Genomic DNA, 9,425 nt, shown 5'->3' with positions numbered 1-9,425 from the left:
TGGGCATCGCATTGATTTCCTTATTGAATTGACTACACAAGTTGTTTAGAGTCCTTATGAATTATAACATAGTAATCATAGTCAAAATGGTTACTTAGAAGGCCTACATCTCAATTTGGGGCTCATAGTTTTATTGGTCTAGTAGGTAACTATAGGTGGTTTATTAAGGGTATTTCTACTATTGTAGTGTCAAAGACTGAATTAACCCCTAAGGATGTTCCTTTCGAGTAGTCCGAAGAGTGTGGGTAGAGCTTTTACAATCTCAAGGGATTTCTTACTTCAACTTCTATATTGGTTCTTCCTATTATGAGTGAAGGATTCAACATGTATAGTGATACTTCTTGTATTAGTTTTGGGTATGTAATGATACAACATGGTTGAGATATTTGTTATGCATTGAGTCATCTAAACATGCACAAGTGCAACCATCCCACTCATGATTTGGAGTTGGTGGTGGTAGTTTCCATGATTAAGGTTTGGAGGCATTATTTATATGGCCTGTAAATTGATATATTCAATGATTATCGTAGGCTTTAGAATATGATGAGTTATAGAGAGCTTAATTCCAGGCACCAGAGACTAATGAAGTTTTTAAGGAATAGGATATCTTTATTTTGTACCATCCTATAAAGGTGAATGTTGTCGCAGATGTCATATGCCAAAAGGCAATGAGTATGGGTAGTTTGGCTTATATTTTTTGTTTTGAGAGGATGTTTGCATAGGACATCAAGTCCTTATCCAACTTTATGGTGTAACTTTATATTTTTTATTCTAGGAGGATCTTTTCTAGTTCTATGGTAGGGTCTACCTAATTTGACAAGATTCAGAGTCTCCAACTTAAGTATAAATGACTTGTTATCATTCATGATTAGGTGTTAAGTGGTGAATCTTTGAGGGCTATAATATATTTGAGGGTATTTTCAGATTTGATAGTCGTAATTGTATGAAGAGGGTTGGCGACATGATACGATCGAACTGTGTGAGGCTTACAATACTAGATACTCCATTCACCTTAGGAGAACTAAGATATATAGAGATTTGAGGCAGTACAATTTGTGAAGTGGCATGACTAAAGATATGGTAGAATTAATGGCTCACTACCTATGTTGTTAGCATGTAAAGACCGAGAATCAAAGGCCTAGTGCCCAAAATTAAAAGATTGCCCATTCTCGAGTGGGAGTCAGAGCATGAGCGGATCACCATTGATTTCCTTAATAGTTTTCCTTGCACCTCCTATGGTTCAGACAACCTTTGGGTTATTATAGATATTCTTACAACATCAACACACCTTATTCATATTCAGATGTACTTTAATGATGAGTTATCCCATATCTATTATTGTGAGATAATTTTCCTTCATGGGGTGTCTATATCTATCATTTGACATAGGGGATCGATATTCTCTTCTAGATTTTGGAGAATTTTTAGGAGTTGGTTACTCAATGGGATCTTAGCACTATTTTCACCCTTAGTTTGATGAACAGTCAGAGTGAATTATTCAAGATCTTAAGAATATGCTCTGATATTGCATTATGGATTTTGACGGTCAGTGGGAGTAGCACTTAGCATTAATGGTGTTCTCATATAATATCAGCTACCTATTGAGTATTGATATGTCACTATTTGATATGTTACATGTTAGATGTTGCCAATTTCTGATTGGATGGTTTGAGACCTATGAGGTTAGAACCGTGGTACTGGCATGCTTCAAGAGTCATTAAATATGGTCAAGGTGATTCAAGATATAATGAAGGTGGGTTAGAGTAGTAAAAATTCTTATGTAGATCATAGACTTTGTTCTTTAAGGATTGGAGTTAGAGACTGTGTATTCCTACAAGTATTTGTCATGAATGAGGTGATGAGGTTTGTAAGGAAAGGAAAGCTTAGCCCCAAATAAATTGTACTTTTTGAGATCCTTTGCAAAATTTTAGATATGGATTATAAGTTTTTCTTTCCCCATACATTGTCGTTGTTCATCCAGTTTTCTATGTTGATATGTTATGGCATTACATCCTCGATAAGTGATAAATAATTCAGTGGGTCTCAGTTTAATCGGATCATAGATTGACCATCGTAGAGGAACTGGTGATCATATTTTCTAGGTATGTCACGTGGTTCTGCTCAACGGAGATTGCATTAGTTAACGACCATTGGAGTCACAACCAAGTGTAGAAAGATACTTAGGAGATCGAGAGTACAATGCAAGCCTTCTATCCTCACCTGTTTGATCCTTCAGGTACATCCTAACCCTTTCACTTTTAAAGACAAAATTTCTTTTAGTAGTAAATATTATAATGAACCTCCAGGTTATGTTCTAAATTTCCATACATTCCAGCTATTTAGGGCTTTCCTATAGCTACCAAAAGTCATTTGTGATTTGCTAGAATTAACAATTCAACTATCGAGTAGTTTATTTAGTTTTTAGAGATTCCTTATTTTTGAAGTCTTTAATGGTAAGGTTTAGAATCAGGCATAAACTTCTATTTAATGATATTATATGCAAAATATGAAAGTTACATCAGTTCTAGAATGTCAATTTTAGACTTGGGGGACCATTAGTGTGGGTTCTAAGGACTTTAGACTTATTTCAGGCTATTTGTTGGAATTTGATAATAATATCCCATGGATGTGGGGCTAATATTTTATTGAAATTACCCCAAATAGAAATTTAAATAGCTCCATTGAGTCTAGAATGTCAAATTTGATTGGGTAGCATAGTTTATTTGAATTAACAAAATTATTGATGAATCCTAAGGAGTCGGTGGAAACTTGAAATTTTTTTAAGTTTCAGTTGATTCAACTCAGCTGGTGCATCCACTAAAGCAAACCTTTGGTCGTTTTAGCAGAAGCCGCTTTAGTAGCCAATAGGTTGCTTAAGTGACCAACGCTTTCCTAGTTGGGTTGATAAAGTGGAAGCCAGACCACTAAAGTGGAGATCAATTAAGCAATATCTTATCCACTTCAGCAGACGACCATGACAGCCAGGTACCACTTATGTGGTACTAGGATGTTTTAGCGGTGACCGCATAAGAGTTCTAGTGGCTGATTATGTGGCACCTGGGAGGTCATTAAATCCACACTCCTACCCACTTCTCCTATTTCTACATAAGTATCATGAGATAAAAGTCCTAGAATGTGTGGGACAATAGGAGACAAATCATTGGGAGATCGTGGAGTGTTTGCTAGCTTGAAAAAACCATTTCCTTGTTGTAATTCTTGTAATTTTTGGATTGATTATTGATTTATTTACCAAAAAATTTTCAAAAATCCTAAGTTCTTTTTTGGTTGATTTTAGTATTCTTTGAGCTCAAAATTTACCCATGCTTGAGGGTAAACGATCCTTGATCATAGAGGGACATGTTAACTATTTCGAAAGTGTGATTTCACAAGCGAGCCCCACATGGGATTTTGAATTAGTTTGGACCCTAAGAATAAAAATTCAGTATTGGTAACATTCTTCACATATTAATGCGTAGATTATTATTTTTATAGCATGGCATCATGCGGAAGCTTCTCAGAAGGAGAAGACATCAATTTAGCAAACTTTATTAGGCTTTCTTTGGTGTCCAGTTAGGCTAGTCTTACTTTTATATTTTAATGGACATAATTATAGTATCGATATTCTATTATGCTAGTTTTTGGTTGGTAATTTGGTCTTGGAGGCTTGTTTGGAAGGATTTGGATTATTTGGAAAAATAACGGACTTTAATTTGGCATCATTGACTTAACTACTCATTCTTTAGGTAGAATTGTTATCTTAGAACTCAATATACTTAATTAGAATCTTGTAGTAAGATTTTATATCATAGACTAGTTCGAGTATGAATTTTCTCTAGGATGGATTATCGAGATTTGAAACAGGCCCATTTATCCCACCTTCTTACTATGAGGATTATCTTAGACTAGTTCAAGTGTGAATTTTATATAAGATGTCATCTAGGGGATTGGCTAATGAAGGTCTACAAGAATCTGTGTCCTCTTGGACAGATTTGACCGTGTCCATTTTCATCTTCTTACTATGACATGGGGTACCCTTACCTCAGAATTTAAGTAGGTAGATGAAGGATCCTGGACACACCCAAGTATTTGTAGCATATTTTACCACTCCTGCCTTTTTTCAAAGCTTAGTGATAAGGGAAGGGAAAAGAAGGTCCGTACCTCTAGGAGTCTAGAAATACCTCCACTCTAAATTACCAATCTCTCCCATATTAAGAGGGGTGACAGATAGAAAACAAGCCCCATCCGAGTTTTCAAAACTGCGACAATGGTCATATGGGTGCATGATGATACTTGGTTGCATACGATGTTAAACTAAAGCCTGGTTTCTACTGTGAAGTCCTTCATCATAATATCTCTCTTGGTGATGGACCAGGGAACTACTTTTCTAGGACATAAAATGTTGGCCAAATAGGTCCCCGACTCAAATGCTCTTACCTGGAACTGCCCCATGTCAGTATCTGGGAGCCCATACACTACATTAACCTGATTTGCTTTGAAGTGCACCTGCTTACCCCAAATTATCATTGTTGGGTTTGTAAGGGAAACTAAACTGAGGTTTTCATAGAACTCACGCGCCCACTTCTATTAGCCTAGCAGGGTTTTGAGGCAAAATAAATCATCGCAGTGAGTCTTTAGTAAAATTCTGGGAGCTTATCCTCCACCTTGTCTAAGATAACATCCCTTTCAGTGAGTATCTTAGTCCTGTGATAATCATCATAGTAGGTGGAATTATGTGGCCATAAAGTGGGTAGTATAAAAATCTCCCATATTTGAGGCTAACAACCTCTAAACAATGCAACTTAGGCTAATATTAGTATTATAATACCAAAAACATGCTAAATTAAATAGGTAAGATCATACTGTAGCGTTATGAAGGTTTTGGGGTCCGCGAAGGATGTGCACAAGTTTTGAAGTCTGCCTAAAACTGCCCTTAGGTATGGTATTTGTGGGGCATCAGTCGTGACCACAGTCTCGCGATTGCGGTCAGCGCGGTTTGATAGTTTCTGCACAATGGTTGAAACACAGTTTATCCCAAAAATTTTGCTAAATCTAGGCATGATAACATTATAATTAGAGAATTTCAAGCCTAGATCATGTGATCACGTCCCCGAACTTGAAGATATTGAACAATGGATTCGTAGGGGCATTCTAATCTCACAATTAGTGTACATTTTATTTTAAACATTTGAAAGTCTACTTTTGGGTACTCAAGACTACCACAAAGAGTGAGCACACTAACTATAATAGCTAACCATAGAACAATCATAGTTAAGCATGGGTTTGGTATAAAAACATTATTTCAGGCTCTTTCTATACATTACGAGTTCAAAGCATACAATTATATTAACATCAAGGAAGTTCAGACAACTAACCAAGTCAGATGATCCTATTAGAATGAGATGACCCTTGGATATGCAATGTAGTACCAAAATTTTGAGAGGATTTTGAGAGAAAGTGAGAGGGGGTAGTAAGAAAAATGGGCAGTTGGATGGTCATTTAAATAGATTTAACTGCTATGGCAGTCCTAGTCACACATTTGCAACAGCGGTAACATAGTCTCCATGATCACGGATGAACCGACTGTGGTCACGGTAACTGAAACCAAACAATTGAGTTTCCTGCACTTCTTGTTCAGTCCAACTTGCAAATTTCACACGTTCCCTTCTCAAATTCAGCCAGAATTTCATTAAGACCATCATTTAATGGATTGTACATGCTTAACAAAAATGAACTCTACTCTATAATGCGTAAATAAAAAGGATACCATCCACTTTTCATGGTATGATGGGTTGCCTTCCATCTAGTGCTTAGTTTAACATCACAGCACGACGTCTCCACTCTTTCCTTTTGTGTTTCCACTTAGAAAATTTGAATCTCCATCCTAGCTTTCATTTAATATGCAATGAGTGACAGAGGGATATAAAATTCAAATCTTCCAAAATGAACTTGAAAGAAGTGATAATATGGTAAGCAAGCTTCAATCTCACCATTTTGAAGACATGAACCTTTTACCCAACTTCACATCTAACTTCCAAATTTGCTTCTTGGGTAAAAGTAAGCAAATCAATAGGTTATTCCTTTTACTTTGGAAGTTGAGCATCTTGGCCTTCGATGGATGGGTTTCCATGTGCTCCTTCTGAATGTCAAACTCCAAAATATAAGAGTCAGATTCCTTTTCCCCATAATTGACCATTTGTTCAGAGTAATAGATCCTCATCACATCCTCTAAGAACAATGTTGTAAAGTGGTTTGAACGAGGTCCAACTCCTAATTCTGGGTTATCCTTCTCCAAAGTATTGTCACCCCGAAAGAAACTAGAGTCATCATAAGAGGTTTGTAATGATTCTTCTTTCAACTCTAATACCATTTATTTTATTTTGGCTTCTTTTATCTCATATGATTCGAATTGTTGGGAAGTCCCTGAGGAGTTTTCTACAAAGCCTATCATCAAAGCTTGGCTTCTCTTCACGATTAACCTCCTCTTGGGAAATGGGAATGGTAATGATAGTTTCAACTTTTTCTTCTTTGCTCATTTCCCCCATCTTGATACTTTTCCATCCTAATGCCTCTTGTTGGATGGATTGTACATTCTCCCCAGTTGTATCCACCTGATCCAAAACAGTTTGAAGCATTACTTCAAGAGTAGTGGACCTGGTATGTTGCTCTTACTCTTTATTATAAGACCTATCAAACTCATACGAAGAACTAGCAACTCGGTTAGCATAATAAGGTGGAGAGGCATTGGATAGTCATCGTAATGTCCTTTGTGACCACTACATAATGAACACCTATATTCCTTATAGATATTTACAATCTATCCTAAAGTGTGGTCCTTCATACATTGGACATATGTCATTGGGATAGAAATCCCAACAACCAATATCATACTTATCGGAAGATGCCATAGAGAAAAATTAAAATAAATTAAAATCTACCTACAAAGAAAAAACACAAGCAAATATATACAAGCTTGAATTCATGCAAGTAACTAAAATTTCAAACTAACTTAATACGAAAAAATTTTCCCCGAAAATGGCTTCATTTTTTATAACACTCAACTTACATATCAAGTGCAAGGTGGTCGTCATCAATATATTTAACCAACTTTGGAGTCGGGGACGAATCCATGAGGAATAATGTGAGTGGCAATTAAGTTACTTTACAATAATAGATACAAGTTAAATCCAAACCAATGTTCCAAGAAGGTTAAAAAATGGGATAAACATATCTATATTAATTTTCTTTTTGGGTTTTTCTAGTATAAATTTGGGGTTACGAATAATTAGAGTTTTAACAGGTATGCATGGATCTTGGGATTATGCGCTACTAAGGGAATGATATGTGGCTGTTAGCAATCAACATCAATTTAATGAGCAAAATATAGGTAGGTTTGGTTATAGATTTTGATGCTATTCTTTCAATAAAAGACAAAACTTTCACCTATTGATTCTTTCAAATACCTAATAGGTGTGTTCAATAATTGATAACCATAATCTCATGCTTGGTAACCCTATTTCTAGGAGGATTACTATGGTGTAGCTAACCTCACATACACGCTTATATCTAAGAAAGTGAAAATTTATCAAACTACACACATAATTATCTGTCATTTCTTTGGTCTCCACATCCCTCTTTTGAGGATGGTATGCATTCCTAAACTTCACCCAAAACCCTTCTTTCAAAGATAGCATTACGTTTTCTAGATCATGGAGTTTTCACTCATAATACCTATGTCGATATTTGGGGTTTTCACCCATCAAATCCTAAAAAAATTAGCTTAGCAATGATAAAACCCATGAATATGAACTACTAATAGAAGCTAACCAATAACAACCTACACACACTTTAATCCCTATTCAAACATAACTCAAAAAGGAGATCTAGTTATACATAAGATAAATAAGCATAGATATACCCAAAATTTCCATTGAAATGACTTGTTGAAGTTTAAGTGAATATTGTTTCAAAATTGACACCCCCACAAATCAACAATGGAAGTGAGCTAATCTTTTACTTAGAAAGTTTCTAATATATTCTTTACCTAAAAAATATACAATATTCTCTTCTCCAAAAAATAGAGGATATGAATTCCAAGAACTAAAATCTAAAAATTAGGAAAGATGGAATATGATACATGAATCAAGGGTTTTGGTTTGGGTCTTTTTGGCCAAAACTAGGATCAGCTACATATATTACCAAATTTGAACTTGGGCTAAATTTTTCTGCTAAGCAACTATCGTGTAAGTCTAGTAGCAACCACAGTAATACGACTACGGCTAACTTCTGTAATCGTATTTGATTGACTTTTGCTTGACTGTTGCATTTGCAGTCAGTGGACCGCGACCTCGGTACCTAAGGCCTTTTTGCTCTAAGTCTTCAGCTGCACTTTTCTACTCCTTTTTAATCAATTGATTCTCTATTCTATATCTTTCTATATTTTCAACTCTATACCTACAAAGAGTGGATATTAGTGCATTTACTCATAATTATGTCTCATTATTCATCCAAAACAAGGTAATGTGTATGAATGTTGAGTGTAAATGAGTGGTAAGATCATCACTCATTATTCTATTATTCTTAGTGATTGTATTTTCCTATTTCTATTATAATGATTTTACATGCAATATTCATATGATCTTGGAGTTTTTTCTAATATGAAGACTTGATCTTTATGTTATAAACTGTTGGTGAAGAATTGAGTGATTCAGTATGATTTTTTCTCCCTTTTTTGTAAACTTTCCATATCTTTTAGTTTTGTATGATACTAGATATATATGATGTATATGAAATTTATCTTAAGTCATTATCTATAACTAGCCAATTTGATTATTTTCTATGTTGGTAATGCTTGTTTTATTAGACTCATCGCATCTTTTCAGTTAATCTTTGTTATGCACACTTTCTATATAAAATGTCTATTTATTTTTTAATGTATCTTAATGTATCATCACTGTATACTTTTTTATAAATAATTTATATTTAGTTTATGAGAGTATCTTAATGTATATTCAGTGCATACTTTTGACCCTTAAAAAAATTTCTTGGTTTTTGGCTTTTGGACGTCATATGACTATGGGGTACTAGTCATATAATAGGGTACGGGTCAGGTAACCCAATTGTATGTTATCCAGTTTTGGGTGGTGTCGGGTGGTTGAGTTTCTAGAATGGGTACGACTAGGTGGGTATGAGTCATATGGTTAGTTATGGGTCATATAGTCCAATAAGTGTTCAACCTCTCATGATTCTACCTAGGGTATGATTTAATAATACTAATCATATTGTTGGGTATGGTTTGGCTTGGGCGGTCGTATGTTGGATAGGGTTGATGTCCAATGGGAAACCTAGGGTACAAGTAGTGGGTACCACTCATATGGTAGGGTATGATAGGTATGGGATAGTTGTACTATCCAGTGTGAATTTTAAGC

The sequence above is a fragment of the Capsicum annuum genome, chromosome 12, assembly GCF_002878395.1.
Source record: "Capsicum annuum cultivar UCD-10X-F1 chromosome 12, UCD10Xv1.1, whole genome shotgun sequence".
Lineage (NCBI taxonomy): Eukaryota > Viridiplantae > Streptophyta > Magnoliopsida > Solanales > Solanaceae > Capsicum > Capsicum annuum.
The sequence above is the reverse complement of the archived record's forward strand: the minus strand, read 5'-3'. Positions refer to the sequence as shown.